We start from the raw sequence: 26823 nt of genomic DNA, 5'->3' as shown, positions 1-26823 counted from the left end.
CAGTTGTGAGTTACAATTACAGTTTTTTCTTTTGGCTGTTGAGTTTTGTGGATGGAAGCGCAGCTGATTATAGTTAGTCACGGGGGAATCTGAACCTAGGTGCCGTGTTAAACCTCGTTACAGCAAAAACTAAAACTTAGTTAAACCTGTTTAGGCAACTACCGTATTTCCCCGAAAATAAGACAGTGTATTTATTTTTATTTTTGCTCCAAAAGATGTGCTAGGGCTTATTTCCAGTAGATATCTTATATTTCTATGAAGTGTTGCTTTAACCCTGCACTGATTTTGCTTGGGATGCCCCAAATGCAGTTTACCAGTATAGGCAGATTACCTCAGGGTGGAGGAGCAGAGTGGGTGGCCAGCTTCAGCAGTACCGGCTACTTGAGGTAGCTGCGCATAATGATTATGACGCATCAGGAAGTGTCTCTGAGCAGAACATTTCCTGTTCCCTTGCACTGATCAGGCACCTGCCCTGTTATCCCTGCACACAGCTGGTAACCTTGCTGTGTGCTTGGATGACGGGACCAGTACCCGATTGGCACTGCACTGATGTGTGTCTGCTTGCTGGCCGCTTCTTCCGAATTGCACTGTATAGTACTGATCAGTTACCCGCCCTGTCACCCCTGCACACAGCTGGTAACCTTGCTGTGTGCTTGGATGACAGAACCGGTGAACATTTGGCACTTATTTTCGGGATCAGGCTTTTTTTAGAGGAAACAGGGTAAGTCAAACAGGAGCAATCATCCTTTTTTGGGAATGAAAAATCAAATAATTATCTTAGGAGAGGGAAGGCTCTGGATCCTCCTGTGACTTTCCAGGCTTTCCTCAACCTCTGCCGCTGCCCTGGACCTCCTGCACATCGCAACCGCGTTCCTCTTCATGCATGAGCGTGACCACGCCACACCCGCACAAGCATGGCACCTGTTTACTGCGCAGGAGCGACCGTGCTTGCACAGTCACAGTACGGCTGCACTCATGCTTGAAAGTGAGCGCAGTAGTGAGCATGGAATACAACAAGAGCTTGTTTGATTCCTGTGAGGGCTTCCGTGCTTGGACCGAAGGATGGCATGGAAAGCCTTGATAGGATCCAGAGACTTTACTCTTCTTAGGCAAGTATGTCTTTTTGTACCCAAGGTTATCCTCTGGTACACTTTACGGATGTTTTTGGCAATTTTGGAGCACCAGGCAAAACACCATTTGTCTACCTAATCTTGTGAATAGGACGCTCAAAGCCTACAATAATTAGTTATGCAGACACTAATAACAAATTAAAAAGTTGTATACAGAAATTAGGATTGTTTCTGAAAATAAGACGATAAAGGACATACAAGCTATTACCAAGCCAGATACAAGTCACATTGGTAACTGGCCCAAACCCACTGAACTCACACAGCAATCCTTTCTTATAATGTTATGAGGGGGGAGTCACCAGTTATACTGTTTATGTGCAGCCAGTTATGGTCAGAATGTCATCCTGGAATTCACGAGCAGTTGCAACAATCCATACAGATTAATTGTAAAACAATTACAGCTTAATTAACTCATTAAAAGCATATGGCACATCATTGTTAGTCAGAGCTAATTTGTTATGCAAATCAGCAGTGCCCCTTTATGTGTTAATATTACCATCCTTCTCCTTCTACACCCTGTTCCAAATTATTATGCAAATGATATTTTTTGCATTTACCTAAATAATGTATGAAAAGAACAATCAGCACAATTCTCATGTTATCAACTAGTTAGAGTACAATTCAAATTTTATTGAACAAACCTCCTAACGATAACAGTATTTTTTTGTTTTAAATAAAAAACTTACAATGCACTGTTCCAAATTATTACGCACAGTTGCAAAAATTGTAATTTGTTGCGTTTACAGCATTAGAAGGTCATATTACTGAAATCAAAAGCTATTTCCATTAAAAGCATCTTAACAGGTCAAGTTATATATGAACATAGGACCCCTTACTTGATAGTAGCTTTACAATTCTTGCATCTATTGAACTTGTGTGTTTTTGGAGAGTTTCTGCTTGAACTTCTTTGCATGATGTCATAATAGCCTCGCAAAGCTGCTGTTTGGATGTAAACTACCTCCCACTCTCATAGATCTTTTGCTTGAGGTTGTTCCAAAGGTTCTCAATAGGACTGAGGTCAGGGAAGAATGGGGACCACAACATGTTCTCCTTTTATGCCAATAGCAGCCTATGATGCAAAGGTAAACCTTGCAGCATGCGATGGTACATTGTCATGCATAAGGATGATTTTACCATGGAAAGTACGGTTCTTCTTTTTTTTACCATGGAAGAAAGTGGTAAGTCAGAAACTCCACATACTTTGCAGAGTTCATTTTTACACCTTCAGAGACCCTAATGGGGCCGACCAGCTCTCTTCTCATGATTCCAAAACATTACTCTACCACCTCCTTGCTGACATTGCAGCCTTGTTGGGATGTGGTGGCTGTTATCCAACCATCCACCACTCCATCCATCTGGACCATGAAGAGTTACATGACACTTATTAGTAAACAAGCCTGTTTCAAGATTAGTCTTCTAGTAGTTCTGGTACCCACTGCAGCTGTTTCTGCGTGTGAGCTTAGGTTAGTGGTAGTTAAATGTTTATGCACTGAAATCCTCTGGAGGCACCAGTAGCTTCAAATATGTGTTTGCTGCTTTGTAATGGCATTTTAGTAACTGTTCTCTTAATCTGATGTATTCCTCATTTTGCTTTTATCTGCACAAACCCATGTGTGTTCTGAGTCAGCCACAAATCTTTAAATAGTACCATGATCATGCTTAAGTGTTTGTGAAATATAAAGGTTTTTATACCTTGTCCTGGGAATTCAACTATTTAACATTTTCGGCAGCAGAAAGATCATTTTTCTTTCTCATATTGCTTGAAAATAGTGATCTGCTTAATTATGTGGAACACCCTTTTTAAGTAGTTTTTCCTTAAATCGGGCTCACCTGGCAAACTAGTTATTAGAAGTGTCTAAGATTGATTTTAGTGATCAAAAGAGCCCTGAGACACAATATCATCCATGAGTTTAATTGGAAACCAAAAAATCTCATCTTTGTGACACTTAAATAGAATCTGCATAATCATTTGGAACAGGGTGTAAATGAAATTGACAGTTGTGTACATAGATCCCATAATAGTTGTGTTGTGACCCCTCCTCCAGGTGTCACTTTAGGCATGTGCTTGGTTTGTCTATGCCTAAAACAGCCCTGCATCCAATCGGTTTTTTTTGTAAATGAATGTATAGAATTTACCAGAACTACTTCCTGAGGTAAGATATTACACATCCTAACCACTCTTAGGCTCCCTGTACACTACATGCGATTCCGATTCCGCTTTTTAATCGGTTTTTACATCCGATTCCGAGGTAGCCTTTGAGGACCATCTGATGGCTGAGCCTATTGTTCACCTACTCACCCTTCCCATTGGAAGCCACTCCGCCATGCAGTGTGCCATCATCCTTCCTCCCCATTTCCATAACCTGTAAGGTAACTATGCAATTGTACAGTGTTTGGTCCCCAAACTGTCACCCAAGTGTTTAAGTCCCGATTCCCGTTAGAAGAAGTAATTGTGCACGTGTACGCACCTCAACTTGTCTCTTTTCCAAGTTAAAGAAGCGCAGTTTATCTGACATTTTTTTGTTAAGTGAGTCATTGCAACTCTATCCTTGCTACCTGGTTTTTGTTCCAATTCATCTTTAGTGTGGTGCACAAAAGGTTATACCATACTACAGTTATGACCTCACAATGGGCCTGATGCAGTAAAGTCTGGTAAAGTTGTTGGCAAGCGCACGGCAAGTTAACCATTCTTAGCACAGGGGAAGCACTGGCATTTAACCCATTAGCAGCAGGTGCGTTACCACAGCAATGCATGTGGCTATGGTAACGCGCATTACCCCAAGCGTTACTATAGCAATGTGTGCATTGATTAGGGATGGTTGGAAAAGCCCAACTCAGATTTACACCAATTTAAAATGTTTCGATTTCTGATTTTCAAGAGTATTTTATTAGTTATTTTTTGCATCAATCTTGTGATTGGTCTAAAATTACCGCAGTGATCTGATTTTTGCAGAAAAATTCTCTATTCTCTGATTGGTCCAATGCTCCCGAGTTCTGTGATTGGGCTAAAATGACAGAGTTGTGGTGAATCAGATTTCTGTGGAATTGCAGTTTTCTGTTTTCCAAATTCCAATCAGAAATGCCGATTTTCTATTGGAAATGCAAAAATTCCATGGAATCTAAATGAGTATCCGTAGCGTTAACTTGGTAACGCATGAGGTGCTAATAAGTTAAAGGGTGGTGCTTCCCCTGCTCTAGTGATGCTAAAATAGCTTCTTGCACATGGTCACTTTACAGTACATTGGTGCATCAGGCCCTATGTTGCTAAGGGGAGATAAAAACTTGACAAGGGTTCTTGTCTTCATAGCTGATTTAGCTACTTTTTTCAATTTTTCTGAGATGACGACAACATTTCAAACTGTTCCCCAATGTATCCAAAGTCAGCAATGAAAGAAAGGTCTAGCTGGCGTTGGGCGTTAATGCCACCTGATTTCCAGGTCTGTGCCATCACCTGAGAGCCAGTAATTACAGTTTTCAAGCCTTCAATGAAATATGACCATCGAAAGTGCCGCCACGGTGCTTTGGCAAAATTAGGGGGCCGTCTTGGAGAGTCAATCAGCGTCGTTCCACTAGACGTGGCCCATACATACATCTATAGCTTCCCGTGGTGACAGACATTATGAACAGGAGTCCTCCAGACCAGAGGCAGAGCTGTAATCAGAAAAATAAATGATTCTGTTACCTTAGCCATTCAGCTCCTGACCGCTCACTTAAAAGGCTGCTATTCAGAAGTGCGTTTTCAGCTACCACATTGAAATGACTGCTATTAAAGCGAGGCAGCTAAATATCAGCCATTCATCATGGCAATTTTCTGTTGCATTTTGTCTTTTGCAATTCAGCAGAGGCAAGTAATGTGTTTTGGGGGCCGGCGGAGGAGGTGTGAGGACACTGTGCATTGTGCTGCTAATGACCTGTCCACTGAGCTCCTGGAGGTCATCCATCTCCCTCTCCATGACAGGGCGCTCTTCAGGCTGATGTTAACCCTTTGGGGATGTGCCATGAGGGGCCCTAAGGCTAAGCTGGAGGAAGCTAAATGCATGACTGAGTGGGAGAAAATAGCTGTCACATCAGCCAGACAAACACAGTTAAAAGTGCTGCATTAAAATCGATTTCTTTGCACCTTCAAGCCTCTCATATGTTACATAAGAAGGGTTGGACCTTCCTGGGTGCCACATAAGAGCAACCTAAAAATACAGTGCAGAGTACAGGGTGTGAGGGGCACTTTAAGAATTTACTGGGACCATCTGTCCAGAAGGAAAGTTTCAACAATGCTAGTGGGAGATGCGGAAAGGTCAGGTTATAGGTCGTTAGGGTCATTAGGTGTTTGGCTAGGTGATAGTATAGGAGTTAGGTTAAAGTGTTCATTAGCTTCAAACGTTACGTTAAAGTGTACATGTCTCCGGAGGCGTCTTTTCTGCTGAGAGCTCGCATAAGTTACTCCCATGTATGGCCTGAGGAGGTGGGTGAAATCCCTGCGAAGCACGTTACACTGTTTTTTGGAGTATACAATAAAGTTATTTGAGTCTTCAATGGGGCAGTTTTAATACATTTTCATCTTCCTGGTGCCTCTGTTTTTCCCTTTATCAAAGGGTACAGTAACAGTCTTGTTAAAGAGCTATGGTGACAAATCTGCCTGGAGTCTAGTTTTGTTTAGCCTTGGATGAAGGTGCATACAGCATTCATTTTTACTTTATCAGTTGTGAAAAGACTTATATAAAATCTTATAATGCTAGGGATCAAACAATTTCCAAAAGGTCTATGAAGAGCATCTGGTGCTTCAGCATTGTCATCTTATTCCATGTTTGGGAACATCCCATGGGAAAGTGAACAGGATCAACACATCCATCTCCAAAAATGTGCAAAGTAACGCTGTGTCCTTTAGCAATGATTTCACCCTCCCTGTTACTTCCCCTTCTCCTGTCCTGCCTGAATTACATGGACCTGTGCCATCACTTTCACTTTTTAAGAGGCATAAGTAATGAACCTATGGTCTGACCTTGTGCAAACTTAAGCGAATAAAGTCACACAGAAATAAGTCCTGATGTTTTATTTCCCCTCACAGTCACATTAACTGATAGATTTCATTTATGGGAATGATTTGTAGGATTGTGTTGTTATCCACCATACGTATGCTTGTGGGGATTGCGTATGCCTCTGAGGACACTGCTCCGAGAGTTGAGTGTCCCGATGAGCTGTTACATCAACTCTGTTCTCTCTTATTTGCACTTGTCCCACCATTCTTTGTATTGTGGTGGTTCCTCCCAGGCTCCCACCACAAGATTGTTCAATAGAAAGACTACTTGTATGAGGACTTTGTCCCACTCTCTGAAGGTATGTGTAGGGGGGAGTTCTTGATTTGTTTTTAACCATTCTATTCAGGTCACCTGTTGGCTTGTAGGTAATAACCAATATGATACATCCAGTTGGTACAATTATCTTTGACCATGTTCTAAACTCTGCCTCTAGCGAAAGCTTCCATTGCTAAGCCATAATATTTGTCTCTACAATATCAGTACTTTCAATGAAGTTGCCTGATCCGCAAACCTAGTGGGGCAAACTGTCAGAACACTGCTGAAAGTGTCCACTGTGGTGCCACAGAATTCTAGTCTCCTTTTTGTCAGAGGAAGAGGGTTTATATAACCCACCCTCCCTATAAATGTGTGCAGGTTCATAGGTTGAAGTTATAGCTAGTATTTTGTTTATTGGCAGATAGGACACTTTGCAGCAAGTGGTTTCCTTTCTTTGTTGACCTACTTCCAGGACCCTTTTGTACCTCAGCGTCCTGATAGCCCATGCCATGGGCCCACTACCAAAGCCTGGTAAGTTTTGCTGAAGAAATGTCTACCAGCCGGTCAACTACTTAGCTTTGAACATTCTCAGAGTATGAGTTAACGTAACCCACTTGGACAGTTTGCTGTTTCCCAATGGTATGTCCTATATATATATATACATAGTCCAATTCTCAGTACCACCAGCAGGCCTGTGGCTACCTCATGCAGTATGGCAACAGCAAGCAGTTCTGCATACTGACTAGGCCCTCACTCACCAGTCTGTTATAACAGTCTCTGTGGTGGGCTCCTGTTAGGCTGCAGCCCATATCCAGCCTTTCAAAGTATTTTGTGATGATCACATGGTGTACCAGATGGACTCTTTTTCATCAGATCCAAGTAATTCCCAGGTAAGAGGACTTACTGCTAACATGAGAGCTTTGCTTTATCTTGTCACATGTAGCATTGCAGCATACAGTATATCCCTGGGTTTGTTGGCAGGGACTCATAAAAAGTAGGATGAGATGTACTATAACATGATCCTTCAGGAACTGCAGCCTCCAATGTTTATGAATAGATTTATATGCACAGATGCACTTTAGGAGTGATACAAACCACCTTGTATGGGATACTAGGGGGACTGCAGTCTCTTATACTGTATATGAGAAAATATCTATATAAACATATACATCTTAGGAGTGTTGGCAATTACCCTGTCTTTATATTAAAGCTTTGATTTTTGTACCAGGACTTTACTTTTATTATATTTCTTGTTTTATGACCTGTTTTATCATTTGCTCTTCATGTTTTGTATATATAGAGTGATGTGTTAATTCTGGAGGTCCTCCTATACTTGTATTGAGAACCTTATACTAAGCACCCAATGTATATTGGTCTAAAACAACACATTTGTAATGCCATTTTAATAAGAGTTAGAGTAATGCCATACTATACCTGTTCTGGCATACTGCTCTGGGATATGCCACCACAATGGGCATGATTCACAAAGCTTTTTCACCTGTTTTCCTCTGTTTTCACCTTATCTATGTTACATTTTTAAGCTCCCAAAGAGCAAAAAAACAACATAAATAAAGAAAGAAAAGTAATATTGAAATTAACAACTTACTTTGAGTGATTATTTTGCTTGTAAATGTGCTGAAAGGTTGTTTTTATCAAGTAGGTGATACATAAGTCATTTATGAGAAGTGTTATGAATAGAGCCCATGATATGAATAAGTAAGGACCAAATGTTTTTTGGCCATGATGAGTTCTGAGCATTACATTTTAAATTTAAATAAAGACACTTTATTTTGACCTGAGGAGGTAGCCCTGAGCTGCGAAATGCGTTGTCTTCTGTGCTCTATTGCAAATAAAAATCTGAAAACCTGACCAGTTGATTTCATTTCAGGAAGTAAGCCAACACTTACCTTCCTTTTGAATAGTTTTTAATTTCTTTATAATTTCTGGGCACCTTCAGTTGTTATTTGTTATACTGTCACCCCTGTTGGTGGGTTTGAATTTTATGCTTGCAACTTAAAGAGAGTCTGAAGCCATTTTAAAAATCAGCTTTTACCTCTTATTTAGTTTAAGGATCATTGCCAAAACCTAAAACGCTGCATTCCTGCGGCCGAACGAGGGTTTTATCACTCCCAAATCCCCGGGGAAAAATCGGACAGCATTTCCTGATAGAGGCAGAGCTTTCTGCAGTAGCTCTGCCTCTCTTCGCATCAATCCCCGCTGATCGCCGCCTTTCCCCGCCCCTCTCAGTCCTCTTTCACTGATAGGGGTGGGATAAAGGTCCGCGGTGGATTAATGCGAATGGAGGCAGAGCTACAGCGCTAAGCTTTGCCCCCCTGGGCAGAAAAATCCACAACTTTCAAAGTCGTGGATTTTTGCCCTAGGATTTGAGGGGGAGAAAATCGTTGTTTGGGATAGCTGCGTTTTAGGTCTGGCAACGATCCTTAAACTAAATAAAAGGTAACAACTGATTTTTAAAGAGGCTTCAGAGTCTCTTTAAGATTCTGTTTGTGCAGAGACCACCATTTAGACCAAGAATGAGTAGGGATGGTACTTCTCCACATGCTATTATGGGTGGTTGCTTGTTTTAGCTCCCCAGACTTGTGAGTATACTTCAGCTAAAATATCTATGTTTTGGGGTCCCGGTTAGAGATGCTCATTCAGATTCCGCAGAATAGTAATTTCGGAAAAATCGGAGATCGGAATTCCGGGGAAATCTGATTTACCACAACTCAGTAACTTAAGCCCAATCACAGGACTCGTAAGCATTGGACCAATCAGAGAATGCAGAATTTTTCTGCAAAAATCAGATCACCGCAGTAATTGTAGACCAATCACAAGTATTTCCCATTTGTGATTTTCTGTTTTTCAATTTCCATTTTTCCAATTTTTATTTTTTTCATTTACTAATCCAAAAAATGAATAATAAAATACTCTTCAAAAATCAGAAAACAAAAAGTCTGAAACACGGAAAATCGGAAATTGGCATTGGAGGAAATGGGAATTTCTGCAGAATCGGAAATTGGAATTTCCGACCATCCCTACTCCCGGTGATCCTGTGTTCCATTTAGTAAGACACGAGCTTGTGAGCTTGTTGTTTTGGTTGCGCACAGATTCAAAGGTCACAATATCTTTCAGCTGCTAACCTATAGCACTGGTTACAAGATGCCTCTCTCACACATATGGCATTTCCATTGCTCAGAGTTATGTAAGGATTTGTTTTCCATGGGGCCCTATCTTCTTTGTGCAGAAGAAAACTAATTTGACCCAAGTTCAATAGATGCTTTATGCACCTTTGCCTGATGGTGCTTTTGCCATAGCTTCCAAGACATTCTGGGCCTGATTCAAGAATGCTGCTGGAATCCTGATCATTGATTTCTAAACAAATACTGTCGGGTCCTGGCTGATGCTGCACGTTCTGAATGTAAATATCTGCAGGGGTGTTTCATAAACATTTCTTTGGCAAAAATTGTCAAGGAGAATGTTTAGATCTGCAAGCTTAAATAATTACACTGCATTCTATACAAGCCTTATTAACCTCTTATTCACCATGCAGAGTGGGGTTTGCTGGAAAGGCAGAGCGCTCAATGGTGGTGCTCCACCACTGGAGTAAAACCAGCCCAATTTGAAAATCCTTAAACAAGAAACTGTGTCCCAATGTGAAGGACAAAGGGCTTTTCACCACCTTCTGTGCCCAGAAGAAGGTTAGGGTAGTTTATTTGGGGGACTTATAGTGCCATTTTGTCATTTCTTAAAAATTGGGAAACCCAGATAAATAGCTAAACAAAATCTTACCTACTTACCATCAAAGGACTCACACCTAAAAGTAAACCTGGAGTGGAAAAAAAATCAAACTGATACCTATGGATAGGGGAGGTTTTGGATTCTATTGAGCCTTCCTTTCCTCCTCTTGGTCCTTTTGTTCTAACGCTGTTACCCCGTTCCACATATTCTACCTATTGGATTAATGCACCATTGGGGACCCTTGGAAGGACATGAGTTCTCCCAAACATGGACTGTGAATGCCCGAACGCACACTTGCACATCTGCTGTCTAACAAATTCCTTTTTCTTTTGTTAATCTGTAATTACTTAGGCTTGCTCACAGAACGTGGCCCCACGGTAGACAGTCTCATGGAAGTCCCAGGCGTTATCTTGACCAAGCGTCTATCAAGACGTGAAATGGCCGCCATTCCAACCGCTTAGTGCCCCAGCACCCATCTCTGTTCCCATGTGCTTCTCCTGATACACAAACAAGCTGCCAGTTATGGCATTGATATACACATCTGCAATGGTGTGTGACCTGCACACATTGACCTGTACAGCTGGCACTAATAAATCCTTTCTGCAGTGGAAGGTGCCCCCCCTACTCATTCCTTGTTCTAAACTTCTGCACCATTCTCTGGTGACCATTGACCAGGAACCCTGACATCGATAATCTTCTAATTTCCTGCCAGGACTTCTCATTACCGGTAATCAATTTTTTTTAAACCAATGGAAACTGTCAACGGCAGATCGCACTAAGCCCCGGCAGGAATTCCAATAAGCTCCAGTGGGATTTATTTGAAGTTGTTGATGACCAATAAGTATGTCTAGCAGCAAACTCAAATACACTCCACTGGAGTTTACTTAAATGTCCCACTGGGGCTTATTTGAATTTGTTGCTGACAATGTGATGCCTGATGATGGATATGGACATATGTATGTGTGTGGACTCTCATGTGAACCAGGCACAGTTGCTGATGCACTCCTAATGTTCAGTAGGCCACCATGATCTTGAGGTACATCCCTGCCAATTTCCTGGTGGCGGGCAGGAGGCAGTGCTTCCTGCAGGGAGATAGAAGTCATCCAAAGATGAGGGATTGGAAGCTGCTATTTCTCTGCTTTATAAATTACCTTTTCCATGTTCTAAGGCAGGAACATCCAGAAGGAATGGCTGGTTAGGCTGATGGGATTCCAGAAGGGTGGGTGCCTTTATAATCTCTTTAGCTACATTTAATACATTCTGTTGCTCTAAACACCACTGAAGGAGGTTTCCTTCTAGTAGGAATGCAGATTAGCCACAAAACCAGTGCCCTGATGAAGCACAAAGGCTCTCCAGTATTCCATTGCTCACAGCATGTCTCGTGTTTCTCCAACACTCAGTTGAAGACTTGAGATTGACAGTTGTATGCAAAATAGTCTGTGGAATAACATAGCTCCAAGCTGACTTTTTATCAATGGGGCAGTAGGAATAGGGTACCATAAATCCCTCCCTCCTCCATACTTCTTAATTTATCCTTCTTTCGGGACTGATGAACAGATCTATGTAAATACGTGTAGTATTTAACTAATTAACTCCAAGGTTTATTCCTATCCTTTAAAGTAAACTTGAAGCAAGAAGCTTTTTGGAGGCTGCCATATTGCCTGACAGCCCTGCTGATCATTCTGGTATCATTAGTGACTGAATCACACACCTCAAGCATGTACCTAACCTTGTCAGATTTTTTTTTTTTTTTTTTTTTGAAACATCTGATCTTCATGCTTTTTTAGGGTCTTTGTGGCTAAAAGTATCAGAGGTAGAGGATCAGCAGGACAGCCAGGCAAAGACTTTTCATTGTGTGCTGTGCATGAGTTTAGGTCCGATTTAATTAATCTGTAGTATAGGAGTTATCAATAAGTGAAGGAGCTATCAATATCGGTTACAGGAATTCCACTATCACGTCAAGGCATAGCTTTATCTTAGAGAGTATCATTATCCATTTTTTGGGCATTGGTGGTCAGCTGATTTACTGACCGCTGTTTGTGTTTTTGGCCAGTTTGTTCTCCCCTAGCTGCATATTCTTCTGTATAATTTCACACAGGAAATGCCATGGGGATGTGTCACTTAGTTCTGTCAGAATCCCTTGAAACTGTGATGTGGATTCCAAACTCTGAGCACCCAATCAACTCCACACCAGTCATCCATCAAGGGCACTTAACAGTGTGAATGAAACAGCATGCAGGTCCGGAGGGGCACTGACCAGTAGCTCCTGTCTCAAGTCTGTCAGTTATCTTGGGGCGTAAAAAAATGATATATCTCGTCTTTGAGCTGCAAAGACCACATATGTAGCATATGAGCCGGAGTGTTGTGCTGCCGTACATCACACAAGCTGGTGATTCTAAGAAAGATCAGCTGTTTTGTAATTACCAGCAACTTCTGCTTTGCAATCTCCCACCTCCTGCGCACACAGCAACCCCTTCTTTGCCAAGGTTTTTTTGTCATTGTGAGAAGCAGGGCCGTTTCTGCCCATTTTGATGCCTAGGCAGGGAATCTACCCTCCCTCAAATCTTATGAATGGGAAGATTGTGCGTACATTGATTAATTTTCTCTTACCTACCGTACATTTAGACAGTAAGGCCTTTTGGCCAGGGCTCTCTTCCCTTTTGTCTCACAATGCTGTGTGATGGGTGTACATACCTCCCACCCCTTGTAAAATATGTAGTTAATGTGTTCACTGCTTTAGCTATTATACCCTCTTGTATCAACTGTTGTATTGTATACTTTGTATTGTTATACCCTGTATGCTATTGTACAGCGCCACGGAAGATGCTGGCGCTATATAAATCAATAATAATAATAATTAATTTTGCCAGCATTAACCCCCCTGGCGTTACAATAAAATCGCCAGGGGGGCGGGGCAGCACTTTTTAAAAAAAATTTTTTTTAATCATGTAGCTAGCCTAGCGCTAGCTACTTGGTAGCCGCTCACCCTTTCCGATTGCCTCCGGCGATCAGAGCAAACAGTAAAATCCCGTTCAGAACGAGATTTCCTGTTTGGCTACCCCCATCGCCATGGCGACGATCGGTATGATGTCATCCACGTCATGGCGTCTGAGGGAGTCCCGATCCACCCCTTAGAGTAGCCTGGCGGTGATCTATGTCTATGCACACTGGAGTGATGAAGTTTTGTAAAAAAAACAAAAACGTAGCATTACATTGGGAAGAGCTTTTGAAACCTCTAGCGTTTGGGGAGCTTTTCTGGTGTGTCTCAGCCCTAACAGAATGTTTACTACATTTGTGAGCCTGTAGAGCCGAGTACAGAGTGGTCTCACTTTTTTGTCTCCCTCCAACTTTCTTGTCTTGTTAAGCATTCCTCACTTTATCTATTTCTGCATTTAAAACACTGTGCTGTCTCCAATACAAAACCCAATACAGCAGGCACAGTACATATGAAGGACGGTTTTAAGGCATAGACAAACAAGGCAGAGCCACTCCTAGTATACTGAGTTTTATGTAAAACCTAGTGTCATTGGGACAGGTATGGATGTGCATTTTAACACCTAAATGGACTTGATTAGCATAACAAAAGACAATGGAATAGCATAACAATTAAATGGCAAGTGGTATTAATGGTCTAGTGCGTACACATGCAGTATTGTAACAAACGACGGGTTCGTCAGACCCTCCCACGGTGCGGTCATTCTGCCGACTGTAGTACGTGAGTTCAGGCTGTCGGCAGACTGATAAGACTGTTTTTGACTGATGCGGCGGACGGATCAGTCAAAATTAAAAACAGCCTTATTTTTCGGTCGTTTGTTACAATAGTGCGTGTGTACGCACCTTAATAAAGATTTTATAGTTTTAGATTTGGTCTGTACTGATAGTTGCAACTGTAAGAATATTTCCAGGCTGTACATAAACAGAACAATTTTTTTTTATTTGTACACGTTCCTTATAACTAGTATAGAAGGGGTTTGTTACGTGGATTCCACGAGTTTGGGCCAGCAAGGTGTATTTGATCTGGTATTAATTTGTGTATATTTTATGGACTTATTTTGAGAAAAATTTTACTGTATGCATCTTAATAGTTGTTATTGGCACTAATTATGTAAACTACAATCTTCATATTCACAACAAGATGAAGGAGTTGTGTACAACCTGCACAGGCTTGCTCAAGGCGTATATTCGGGAGGACTGACCACACCCTTTCGCTACAAGTCCATATACAATATTACACAAGGCTGGAACTTCCTCAGTTTTCATATACAGGTAGTCCCCGACTTATGAACGCCCGACTTACGAATAGCCCGCCGATACGAACGGCCTTATCCCGTCGGGATGACGTCATTTTCACATGGGGGAAGTTTGAAGAAGCGGCTTCAGACTTCCCACGAGTGCTGGCGCATGTCTCCCCCAGCAATTTTGGACTCACCTCCAAACCGGGTCCCACGCTGTCCATTCTCCTCTCCGCCACCTGCCAGCTCTTGTACATGGCATTGCCTTGCTTCCTGTATGTCATGTGACATACAGGTTCCTGTATGTCACATGACATACAGGAAGTGGTGCTGTACGGTAAAAGCTGCAGGTGGCGGAGTGGCTAGATGGACATCGCTGGACTCGGGCTGAAAGGTGAGTACAACCCTGCTGCTTGGAGGGGGGGGGGGGGGATGGGGCAAACTGAGGCTTAGATGGGGGGACAAAACAGAGGCACAGAGTAGGGGCAAAACGAGGCGGGGGGGACAAAAAGAGGCACAGGGGGCAAACTAAGGCAAATGAGGACAAAACTGAGGCACAGAGGGGACAACACGGAGCCACGGGGGAGAGGGGTGTGAAACGGAGGCACAGATAAGGGGACAAAACAGAGGCCCCAGCAGATACAAAACGGAGGCACAGGGATGACAAACAGTTATACAGGAGAGGAGGGGGACAAACAGAGACACAGGAGGGCCAAACAGAAGCACAGGGGAGGAATAACAGAGGCACAGAGGGTGGGGGATAAACACTGGCACAGAAAGGGTGGCTAACAGAGGCACAGGAGGGCCAAACAGAGGCACGGGGGGGGGACAACAACAAAGGCACATAGGGTGGGGGATCAACACTGGCACAGAAGGGGGGGAAATACAGGCACTGAGGGGGGACAAAGAGCGATGCAAAGGGGGACAAACAGGCACGGGGGGGGGGCAAACGGGCACAATGAAGGAACAAAGGCACTGAAGGGGACAAACAAGCACAGAGGGAGACAGAGGGGGACACTGGAGGCAAGGGGGGGGGGGGCACATAGGAGGCAAAGAGGACAAAGATGGCACAGCTTAAGAACGGATTCAGGCTAAGAATAAACCTACAGTCCCTATCTCGTTCTTTAGCTGGAGACTACCTGTATTTTATTCATGCAGACACAAGGCCAGCATTTTGGGACACACAGGTTCCTTCCTTGGAGAAAATAGGTCTGTCAGGTACATGAGTGGGACATGCAATGTGTCCAGTCCCCCCGAATAGTGCTGTAATGTGTTGCTAGCCTGAAAGCTAGCTAGATGTCCATACAGCCTCAGCCCCATAGTGTTGTTCAAGGCATTGTGTCCCGATCTCTGCCAGGCCACATGCCTTCTATGTATGTGTATACAAGGCTTAAAAGAACAGTATTATTAATGAGATAAGTTCTGTGGATGACCCTGGGGTACCTTTAAATTTTGCTGTATGTAATTTTAACAAACTTGTTGAAAAATAAAGTTCAATAAAGCAAACGTACGTGATTCTCTAAAAAACGTGCATTGCTAATTAATGCAATTTTACTATTACTGTATAAGCATAAAAATGGAAGGCTGGAATATGCACACGTTAAAAAGGGGCGCTGGGAAAAAAGGGCCCGGGGTTTTAAACGATAAGCATGGATAACGTTTAAAAATGTATTGTACTGTATTTCGTTTAAAATGAATGTTTTATAAAGTTATAAATCATTAAATAATGTGCATTAAATTGGCAATTGTAAAAACGTTAATCTTTCGTTTAAATAGTGAAACGTATAATAACGTTTAAAAAAAAATTACTAAGTAACCCTCCCTGTACCTACCCCTAACCCCTAGACCCCCCTGTTAGTGCCTAAACCTAAGACCCCCCTGTTAGTGCCTAAACCTAAGACCCCCCTGTTGGTGCCTAAACCTAAGACCCCCCTGTTGGTGCCTAAACCTAAGACCCCCCTGTTGGTGCCTAAACCTAAGACCCCCCTGTTGGTGCCTAAACCTAAGACCCCCCTGGTGGTGCCTAAACCTAAGACCCTCCTGTTGGTGTCTAAACCTAAGACCCTCCTGTTGGTGTCTAAACCTAAGACCCCCCTGGTGGTGCCTAAACCTAAGACCCTCCTTAGTGCTCACTGTATTGTGTGTAGAATAATGTTTTAAAAACAGTAAGGGATAAAATATATTACAATTTACATTACGTACTGATCGCTTTGTTTCGTGAATAATAATGTTTTACAAACAGTAAGGGATAACATTTAAAATAATGTTTTATTGAAATAAGAAACGTAAATCATCACAAGCAGTTATAAAACATGAAAAATCTTCGGGCGCCGTTGGAAAACGTTATTATTCTCGGGCGCCCTTTTTTCCTGTTCGGCGCCCAGTAAACGATAATTATTATAGGAGTGAATGGCGGCGCCCGATTTGTCCACTAGCCTCCTGCGCCTTTTTTTACTGTTACCCTGGAATATAGCTTTGATTCTAAATACAACAAATATATAAAACAAATATGCTACAACAAAAACTATACATTCCACTAAAAATACAAACTGCAAAAAAATAAAAAATAAAAAAAAAAATAGACAGTAAACACGTTTCTGTGGATAAGGATAATGCTGGCAAACAAAAACACCTTATTACAATTCCTCAATGGAAAACAATCAGTTTTTGGAGCGTTTTTTATATGACATGTCAGAGTCTCGGATATTGCAGGAAACGCAGCAGATCTGAGACGCGGGGCCGGCCGACTGCTCCTTCACTGCCAAGGCAAACTCATCACACAGTAATGAAATGTTGTCTCTGATGTGTCTGCTGCAAATCTATTTAATGAAAGGAAGTTGGTATGGATTCCCCTTTCTTTCCTCCGACAGGTTCAGTCTTCCCAGCTTGTCCTGGTTTAATCTTTTGACATCTACAGAGAAATGACATTTGGTAAAATTACAAACGTGGTCATTTTTAAAGCGTTGTTTGACCGAGCTTGAACTTTGTTATGATAAATATAATCTGTGTTGCCTTTGATGTTTTACAATGATGTCAATAATCTTTTCAATGTGTGTTATTGATTTTTGTAGCTATTGCATCTTGGTGGCTTAAAGGACAACTGTAGCAAGGGGGCTATGGAGGCTGCCATATTTATTTCCTTTTAAGCAATACCAGTTACCTGACAGCCCACCTGATCTATTTGGCTGCAGTAGTGTTTGAATAACACCAGAAACAAGCATGCAGCAAATCTTGTCAGATCTGACATGTCAGAAACAGCTGATATGCTGCATGCTTGTTCAGGGTCTATGGCTGAAAGTATTAAAGGCAGAAGATCAGCAGGGCTGCCAGGCAACTGGTTTTGCTTAAAAAGAAATAAATATGGCAACCTCCAAAGCCCTCTTGCTACAGTTGTCCTTTATGGTGGAATGGAACCCTAGGCAGAATAGCTCCTTTGGCTCCCCCTGTTAGTGACCTGGCTTATTTTTGGTAACGTAAGGTGGGGCCAGCAGAAGTGTCAGGTTGAACAATCACAAGGTCCTAGGCACTTGCTTATTTTGCCTTGTGGATAATCCAGCTCTAGCTATATACAGTAGAATCTTGGTTAACCAGCACTGATAGGGATTGTCTGATGCCTGATAAGAGTGCATTCTGGTTGCTTGGGACCCCATGTTAAAAATAGGCCTAGCTAATGCAGTACTACACCCCACTCTATGTACATACCATGAACTCTGTATTACATGTTAAAATACAGTAATTAAAGTGTACCCGAGGCGGTGCAAAGAGGGGGCAGATGGGACACAGAAGCATGTTCCCACACTGCCGCTCTTTGCTCCTCCACCGCCGCGCTATAACCCCCGAAATTTGAGACAATGGCCTCAATTCATAAAGCATTACTGCATGCGGTAATGCTGAAAACAGCAGACTTTCCCGAGCACTTAGCAATGTGTCAATTCATAAAGGCTGTTACCGCATGAAAAGCTACAATTACCGACCAAGGAGATAAATTACCGACTTGGCTGTAGTTACCTCCAACACATGTCAGTAAATTGTCAGCAAATGTCAATTCATAAAGCCTGCAACAAGCGGTAAGCCTGATGATAGTTACCGACACCTTTGGTGAGGTCTTAACAAGTTACCGACACATCTGGTGAGGTGTTAACAATACAAAGTGCAGGGAGCGGAAGGCTGTGTGAGTCATCTGTACAGAGAGCCGTCTGTGTGAGTCATCTGTGCAGTGAGCCGTCTGTGTGAGTCATCTGTGCAGTGAGCCGTCTGTGTGAGTCATCTGTGCAGTGAGCCGTCTGTGTGAGTCATCTGTGCAGGGAAAGTATGTGTGAGTCATCTGTGCAGAGAGCCGTCTGTGTGAGTCATCTGTGCAGTGAGCCGTCTGTGTGAGTCATCTGTGCAGTGAGCCGTCTGTGTGAGTCATCTGTGCAGTGAGCCGTCTGTGTGAGTCATCTGTGCAGGGAAAGTATGTGTGAGTCATCTGTGCAGAGAGCCGTCTGTGTGAGTCATCTGTACAGAGAAAGTCTGTGTGAGTCATCTGTGCAGTGAGCCGTCTGTGTGAGTCATCTGTGCAGAGAAAGTCTGTGTGAGTCATCTGTGCAGTGAGCCGTCTGTGTGAGTCATCTGTGCAGAGAAAGTCTGTGTGAGTCATCTGTGCAGAGAGTCGTCTGTGTGAGTCATCTGTGCAGAGAGCCGTCTGTGTGAGTCATCTGTGCAGGGAAAGTCTGTGTGAGTCATCTGTGCAGTGAGGCGTCTGTGTGAGTCATCTGTGCAGAGAAAGTCTGTGTGAGTCATCTGTGCAGTGAGCCGTCTGTGTGAGTCATCTGTGCAGAGAGCCATCTGTGTGAGTCATCTGTGCAGAGAGCCGTCTGTGCGAGTCATCTGTGCAGGGAAAGTCTGTGTGAGTCATCTGTGCAGAGAGCCATCTGTGTGAGTCATCTGTGCAGAGAGCCGTCTGTGTGAGTCATCTGTGCAGGGAAAGTCTGTGTGAGTGATCTGTGCAGGGCAAAAGAGAGATATCGCCACACTGCTCTACTCTACCGCTCAATGGGCTGCGGTAATTTACCAACCAAAGTCAGCTGGGAAAATCTTTATGAATTAGCGCACAGACCGGGAAAATACAGAGTGCGGTATTTTCCCTCCCAGACTTTTTTATCGCACTGCTCTTTGCGAATTGAGGCCAATGATTGTCGCTAATCTCGAGTGGAAAAGAGGAGAAGGATTCCCTGCTCAAAACAACCACTGGGGGTGTTCTAGCAGGCTTTCCCCAGCCCCCACTTGGCAGCGCTATCTTCCTGGCCACACCCCCGCTGCTCCCCCGCCTCCCTGTGCGCTGAGAGAGCAGCTTTCTCTCCTTCCAGCATTGTGACCCCAGAGGTTTTGAAAGTGAAAGTAACTCAATGCGGGCCACAGGAGCGGCATGGCGGCTACCTGATCCACCCAGCCCCCGGATCAGGCAGCAAAGTTCTTAATAAATGTTAAAATGAAAGCCCTGCCAATCTCTCTTGCTGTACAAAATTAACGTAAGTATAATATTTGGCTAGCTGCATTCATGCGCTTCAACCTGCATTCAAATTTTTAGATTAGGAATTAGTACATAATCTGCATCTGATTTGCATTCAAGGCGTGTATTTAGCCCCAGTGAGGCTCTGCATGCCTCTGTTGGCTTTTATTTCAGTTTGCAGCCTGGAGCGTTGTCACTTGTTTGATGATAGTTCTAGTTATGTCCCCACCTCGGATTCTCTTTAAAAGTACTTAAACCTTGTTGGAGGTGTGGATCCACAGTCTTTAAGCACAGCAGAGCCCACAAACAGCCTAAGAAGCTGGACTTCACAACTGTGAGTACTGCCAGTGAATTGTGCTGGTTTGCTGAGACTGCTGGTTATTTGAGGTCCGGATAACTGGCACTCTGCTGTACCTATGTTAACAGTGACATTAAAGTACCCCTTACCCTCTTCTCCCCTCCCCTTAAACTTTTAATATTGCCTTATTGCTGGTGCCGCGACTAGCACACAGCACCAGCCTCCCCCACCCCTGTTCCCCCTCTAACTCCCGTTCTGCTTAGTCAAAAGGTGGCTGCTAATGGTCCAATTTCTAGCAAAAAAATTGTTTGTGCGATCAGAAATTCTGATCGGAAGAAAAATCGTTCACTACACAATCAACGAACCAATGTTTGCTTCCTATCTATCACAACCAATCAAGAAAATCCAAATTTTGGTTTAACAAAACTCCAATCGGACAACTATTATTTTATTATTTGTTCATAATCGATTGTGCCCATCAACTGAGATTATTTGCAACCAATCCAATCATAATTTCTGAGGATTTTTCGTGTGACAGTTCTTCTTCCCCGCTGTGCGTACATAACTCCGCCCTTCCACCTGCCACTTTAGTTCCATATGTGTTTCACTGCACACAGCGAGCAGGGGAGCTGCGCTGTGTGCAGACTTGTGATAATTGAGGTCGGATATTCTTCTGACCTCAATTAACATGAGCCCACACACAGTGCAGCTCTCCTGCATGCTGTGTGCAGTGAAACACATATGGAACTAAAGCGGCAGGTGGAGGGGGTGGAGTTATGTACGCACAGTGGGGAGGAAGAACTGTCACTTCCTCCCCGATCATATTTGCTTTTAGAACGGGCCACAGGGGGGCGCTGGAGAGGGGAGGATGGTGCTGTGAAAAAGTCACACAGCACCAGTAATAAAATCATTTAAAAGTATTTCAAGGCCTGGTCAGGGGTACTTTAAGACTCCTTTTCCAGTTAAAAACAACGAGCTGCGATGCAATCACAATTTTCCCTTTTTGCACTTCATGCAATTCAACATGAATATCATGTATTTACAATGTTTGCACTGTACGATTCTTAGGATTTTATTTGTTTTCAAAAGCATTCCCTGAACAACTGATTCTAAGTCTAACTGCCAAAATAGTGTGCAAATGAATAGGGAGGCTGGCTCGTATTTTCCTATTCTGGCACTATTTTGACTTAACAACTGCCATTCAGGAAATGCTTTTGAAAATAAAGAAAAGTCTGAGAATCCCGCATGAGCAGATGAACTAGTCCAAAACCTTTCAGTTCTGTCAGATTTTAACTGGTTACATTTTTTATTGTGGTGGTCCTTTAAAAAACAAACAAACAAAAAAAACCAACTATTGGCATGGACATAACAGTTTTGTGAATGATTCGGTCCAGTTTGAACCTGATATAAGGATGTACGTCTATCTATTGCTCCATCGTGTTTGGGTGAAATCATACGCGTTCCGGCAACTTATATGAGTCTGCTGTACCTGTGTTTATTGTCCCTTGGAAATATTGCTTTGGTTATACTGTTTCTTTGCAGTATTGTATTTGCGGTTGAGCCTGTCTGTGGTCGTTGTGGTTTTTGTAGCTCCAAGTGATAAACTGTGATGTAACTTTGATTAAGCCGACAGGTGTTTTCGCTGTTCTCTGGCCAGACAATGGAATGGCAAACAGGATTTTTACACTGGTTTTGCGTGCCCGGAATATGCAGTGATAACATCTCCCATAATGCAGAGCTGTGTTCAAAGAGAAATGTGCGCTCGTTATGTTTGTCTGGGGATACTAGCGGCGACAAATTGCCACATTTTTTTTTCTGGAGTAGACTGAAAACGGCCGGGAAGCATTAGTTAAACTCCTCTACATCCGTCTACGGCTGCAACAAGCTTTCACACGCACGTGCTCTGCGGTTGCAGATGTGGACAGCATACTGAAGAGTCTGCCTTTCTAGGCCATATGGAGAATTTTTACAGTGTTCAGTAGATAGAGAGGTGGATGTTCCCACCTTAGAGCAAGCCTGAAGCAATTCCAGGTCGTGGAGACGGAGCCTGAGATGAAAAACAACATAGTCTGAAAATACCTACAGTGAAAACTAGATGTCCACATTTTCAGCGGTCACAAACTTTGGAACGGATGAAGAAAGCAACACATAACTGAGAGCTAAATTGCTAAGCTTTTACTTCGTTCAGTGAAGCCATCTATCACATTAAAGTGGATCTGAGATGTCAATAATGGGTGTGGGTAATGGGACTTTCTCCAGCCCCATGAGGTGTGTGAGCTCCCCACCGTCCTCTCCAGCCACTCTGTACACTTGGTAACCTAGAGCCCACCCCGTAATCGCATGCGCAGAAGCACACAGCTGGCCAGATTGCCGGGGGTGTGGAGCGGCTGGAGAGGGCGGCGAGGTAGCCCATGCACCTCATGGGGCTGGAGAAAGCACCAAGTAAGTATAACTACACTCATTATTGATATTCCAGGTTTCCTTTAAAGCCTACCAACAGGGTACTCTATACAGGGGTGTAAATATAAATCATGGAGCCCCTCAGCAAAACTTTGAGGCCCCCCAACATTCACACTCTTTCACTTACCACCCCCTTGTGATCCTCACAGCCTGGGGGCCCATCTTGCAAGGGTCATATGACAATTGTGGCCACCATGGTCTTCACACCCATAACTAGTCTACCCACAAAAACACCTGATCTGAAGGATGGACCTCTTTATCGGAGGTAGTAGTTGGAGCCCCCTTACAGCCCTAGCCGCCCGCGATTGTAAAGACTGCTCACCTCTAGTTATGCCCCTGACTCTGGTATCAGTTGAAAGGGGAGTCTGAGCCATTTGTGTAAAAAGGCACCTCCATAGACTTCAGTGTTATTTTCTGCAAATCTCGGCTACAAGGTGTTGATAAGGGCGGGCGAGTTTTTGATTTGGCTACAAGAGAGCACCCTTTTATAGCCCAGATTTTTGATTCGGCTTCAAGAGATCGATTCGGCTACAAAAGGGTGCCCTTTTATAGTCGAGATTTTTGATTTGGCTACAAGAGATATTTGATTCAGCTTCAAAAGGTTGCCTTTTATAAACAAGACTTTTTCTGCTATAAAGGGCATTGAATATAGCCAATATTTTTTTGGCTTCTGTGTGAAAGTAGGGAGAAGTTAGGTCATAGTCAACACCAGGGGTTCTTAGGGTTAGGCACCACTGGGGAGGTCTTAGGGCTAGGCACCACCAGGGAGGGTCTTACGGTTAGGCACCACTGGGAGTCTTAGGGTTAGGCACCACCAGGGAGGGTCTTAGGATTAGACACCCCTGGGGGGTTCTCAGGGTTAGGCACCACCATGGAGGTTCTTAGAGTTAAGCACCGATGGGGGGGTCTTAGGGTTAGGCACCACCGGGGGATCTTAGGCTTAGGCACCACCAGGGGAGGGTTGTGTGTGAAAGTAGGGAGAAGTTAGGTCATAGTAATCACTTTTCTCGGCTACATCACTTTTCTCCGCTATATCCAGCGCCCTTTGATAGCCCATCAAATTTCGGCTATAACAGCATCCTTTTTTATAAACTAAAACTAGCTTTTTGGCTACACCACGTGCCTTTTGTAGCCAACTTTCGCATCTCCGCTACTCCAGGCACCTTTTGTACTCCAGGCTAGAGATGAGCGTAATGACCTAATTACGATTTTGCGAAATTTCGCGTAATTAGTGTAATTACGATTATGGCCGTAAGTACATAATCGTAATGAAGAAGGATTTCGCGAAATTTCGCGTAAGCGTAATTTTCGCGTAATTTTCGCATTACAGTCGTATCATGCCGTAATTTCGCATTAAACGCTACCGTAATTTCGCGTTAAACCGTAACGCTCCGTATAATATAAAAAAGCCGCCGACTTTAAGGGTTAATAGCAAAGCCCCCTTAAATGCTAAGAGCCTCAAATTTGGAGAATATATTAATTTTTTTTCAAAAAGACCTTATAGTTTTTGAGAAAATCGATGTTAAAGTTTCAAAGGAAAAATGTAAACATTTAAAAACCCGCCGACTTTAACGGTTAATAGCAAAGCCTGCTTAAAGTTTAGGAACACCAAATTCCCAGGGTATATTAAGGGGATCAGTGGGAATAAGAGGAAAAAATTTTTTTTCAAAAAGACCTTATAGTTTTTGAGAAAATCGATTTTTAAGTTTCAAGGGCGAAAATGTCTTTTAAATGCGGAAAATGTCAGTTTTTTTTGCACAGGTAACAATAGTGTATTATTTTCATAGATTCCCCCAAGTGGGAAGAGTTTTACTTACTTCGTTCTGAGTGTGGGAAATATAAAAAAAAAATGACGTGGGGTCCCCCCTCCCAGACCTCTTTAACCCCTTGTCCCCCATGCAGGCTGGGATAGCCAGAATGCGGAGCACCGGCCGCGTGGGGCTCCGCACCCTGACTATACCAGCCCGCATGGTCCATGGATTGGGGGGTCTCGGAAGGGGAGGGGCAGCCAAGCTTTCCCCTCCCCCTCCGAGCCCTTGTCCAATCCAAGGACAAGGGGCTCTTCTCCACCTCCGATGGGCGGTGGAGGTGGAGGCCGCGATTTCCTGGGTGGGGGGTTCATGGTGGAATCTGGGAGTCCCCTTTAAAAAGGGGTCCCCCAGATGCCCACCCCCCTCCCAGGAGAAATGAGTATAGAGGTACTTGTAGTACCCCTTACCCATTTCCTTTAAGAGTTAAAAGTAAATAAACACACAAACACATAGAAAAAGTATTTTAATTGAACAAAAAACATAACCACGAAAAAAGTCCTTTAATATTCTTAATTAACCATTAATACTTACCTGTCCCTTTAAATAAATGATCCCACGCAATATCCTCGGAAATGTTCTATCAGTTACAATGTAACAAAGTTATTATGTAACAACTTTGTTACATTGTAACTACGCCGCACCCGACGCCACTCGCCGCTCAGCCGCCGCATACGCGTCCGTGCAGGACGCTAAGTCCCTGCAGCTCCCGCTGTCCACACCGCCCACATCTGTCACCCACATGTCACCCACATGTGGGTGACATGTGGGTGACATGTGGAAGAGGCGGGGAGGGCAGCGGAGCCGGCGGGGACTTAGCGTCCTGCACGGAGTCCGGACCCGACAGAGCTCTGAGCTATATAGCTCAGAGCTCTGAGAAGCATCTTTGTATTTGGGCTCCAAGGAGCCCCATTGGTCCTTAGCAGACCAATGGGGTTCCTTCAAATCAGAAGGAACCCCATTGGTCTGCTAAGGACCAATGGGGCTCCTTGGAGCCCAAATACAAAGATGCTTAGAGAGCTCTGAGCTATATAGCTCAGAGCTCTGTCGGGTCCTGCAGCGCAGACGCGGCGGCGGCGGTGAGTGACGTCGGGTGCGGCGTAGTTACAATGTAACAAAGTTGTTATATTGTAATAACTTTGTTACATTGTAACTGATAGAACATTTCCGAGGATATTGCGTGGGATCATTTATTTAAAGGGACAGGTAAGTATTAATGGTTAATTAAGAATATTAAAGGACTTTTTTCGTGGTTATGTTTTTTGTTCAATTAAAATACTTTTTCTATGTGTTTGTGTGTTTATTTACTTTTAACTCTTAAAGGAAATGGGTAAGGGGTACTACAAGTACCTCTATACTCATTTCTCCTGGGAGGGGGGTGGGCATCTGGGGGACCCCTTTTTAAAGGGGGCTCCCAGATTCCACCATGAACCCCCCCACCCAGGAAATCGCGGCCTCCACCTCCACCGCCCATCGGAGGTGGAGAAGAGCCCCTTGTCCTTGGATTGGACAAGGGCTCGGAGGGGGAGGGGAAAGCTTGGCTGCCCCTCCCCTTCCGAGACCCCCCAATCCATGGACCATGCGGGCTGGTATAGTCAGGGTGCGGAGCCCCACGCGGCCGGTGCTCCGCATTCTGGCTATCCCAGCCTGCATGGGGGACAAGGGGTTAAAGAGGTCTGGGAGGGGGGACCCCACGTCGTTTTTTTTTTATATTTCCCACACTCAGAACGAAGTAAGTAAAACTCTTCCCACTTGGGGGAATCTATGAAAATAATACACTATTGTTACCTGTGCAAAAAAAACTGACATTTTCCGCATTTAAAAGACATTTTTGCCCTTGAAACTTAAAAATCGATTTTCTCAAAAACTATAAGGTGTTTTTGAAAAAAAAATTTTTCCTCTTATTCCCACTGATCCCCTTAATATACCCTGGGAATTTGGTGTTCCTAAACTTTAAGCAGGCTTTGCTATTAACCGTTAAAGTCGGCGGGTTTTTAAATGTATACATTTTTACTTTGAAACTTTAACATCGATTTTCTCAAAAACTATAAGGTCTTTTTGAAAAAAAAAATTTTTCCTCTTATTCCTCCTGATCTCCTTAATATATTCTCCAAATTTGAGGCTCTTAGCATTTAAGGGGGCTTTGCTATTAACCCTTAAAGTCGGCGGCTTTTTTATATTATACGGAGCGTTACGGTTTAACGCGAAATTACGGTAGCGTTTAATGCGAAATTACGGCATGAACGAAACGCGAAATTTCGCATTGAAAATTACGCTTACGGTATTTTCAATTACGATTTTAATGGCAATTTCGCTACGCTAATTTCGCATCGTAATCGCAAATTTCGCATGCGTAATTATAGTAATGCGAAATT

At 43.4% G+C, this 26823-nt stretch overlaps 1 protein-coding gene and 1 long non-coding RNA gene across 3 annotated transcripts in view; one reads left to right on the top strand and one right to left on the bottom strand.

Annotated features, from left to right (window-relative positions):
• The window catches only part of GRM7 (glutamate metabotropic receptor 7), a 730291-nt gene that overhangs the window by 488319 nt on the left and 215149 nt on the right, over nt 1-26823 (top strand). The window lies entirely within an intron of this gene.
• Nucleotides 16909-26823, bottom strand: part of LOC137532520 (uncharacterized) — a 66590-nt gene continuing 56675 nt past the window's right edge. Inside the window, exon 3 of the long non-coding RNA XR_011023946.1 lies at nt 16909-17302. This is a non-coding gene — a long non-coding RNA (uncharacterized lncRNA). The remainder of the gene's footprint in view (nt 17303-26823) is intronic.

Source organism: Hyperolius riggenbachi, chromosome 9 (assembly GCF_040937935.1).
Source record: "Hyperolius riggenbachi isolate aHypRig1 chromosome 9, aHypRig1.pri, whole genome shotgun sequence".
Classification (NCBI taxonomy): Eukaryota; Metazoa; Chordata; class Amphibia; order Anura; family Hyperoliidae; genus Hyperolius; species Hyperolius riggenbachi.
This window is presented reverse-complemented; position numbering and strand designations above follow the sequence as displayed.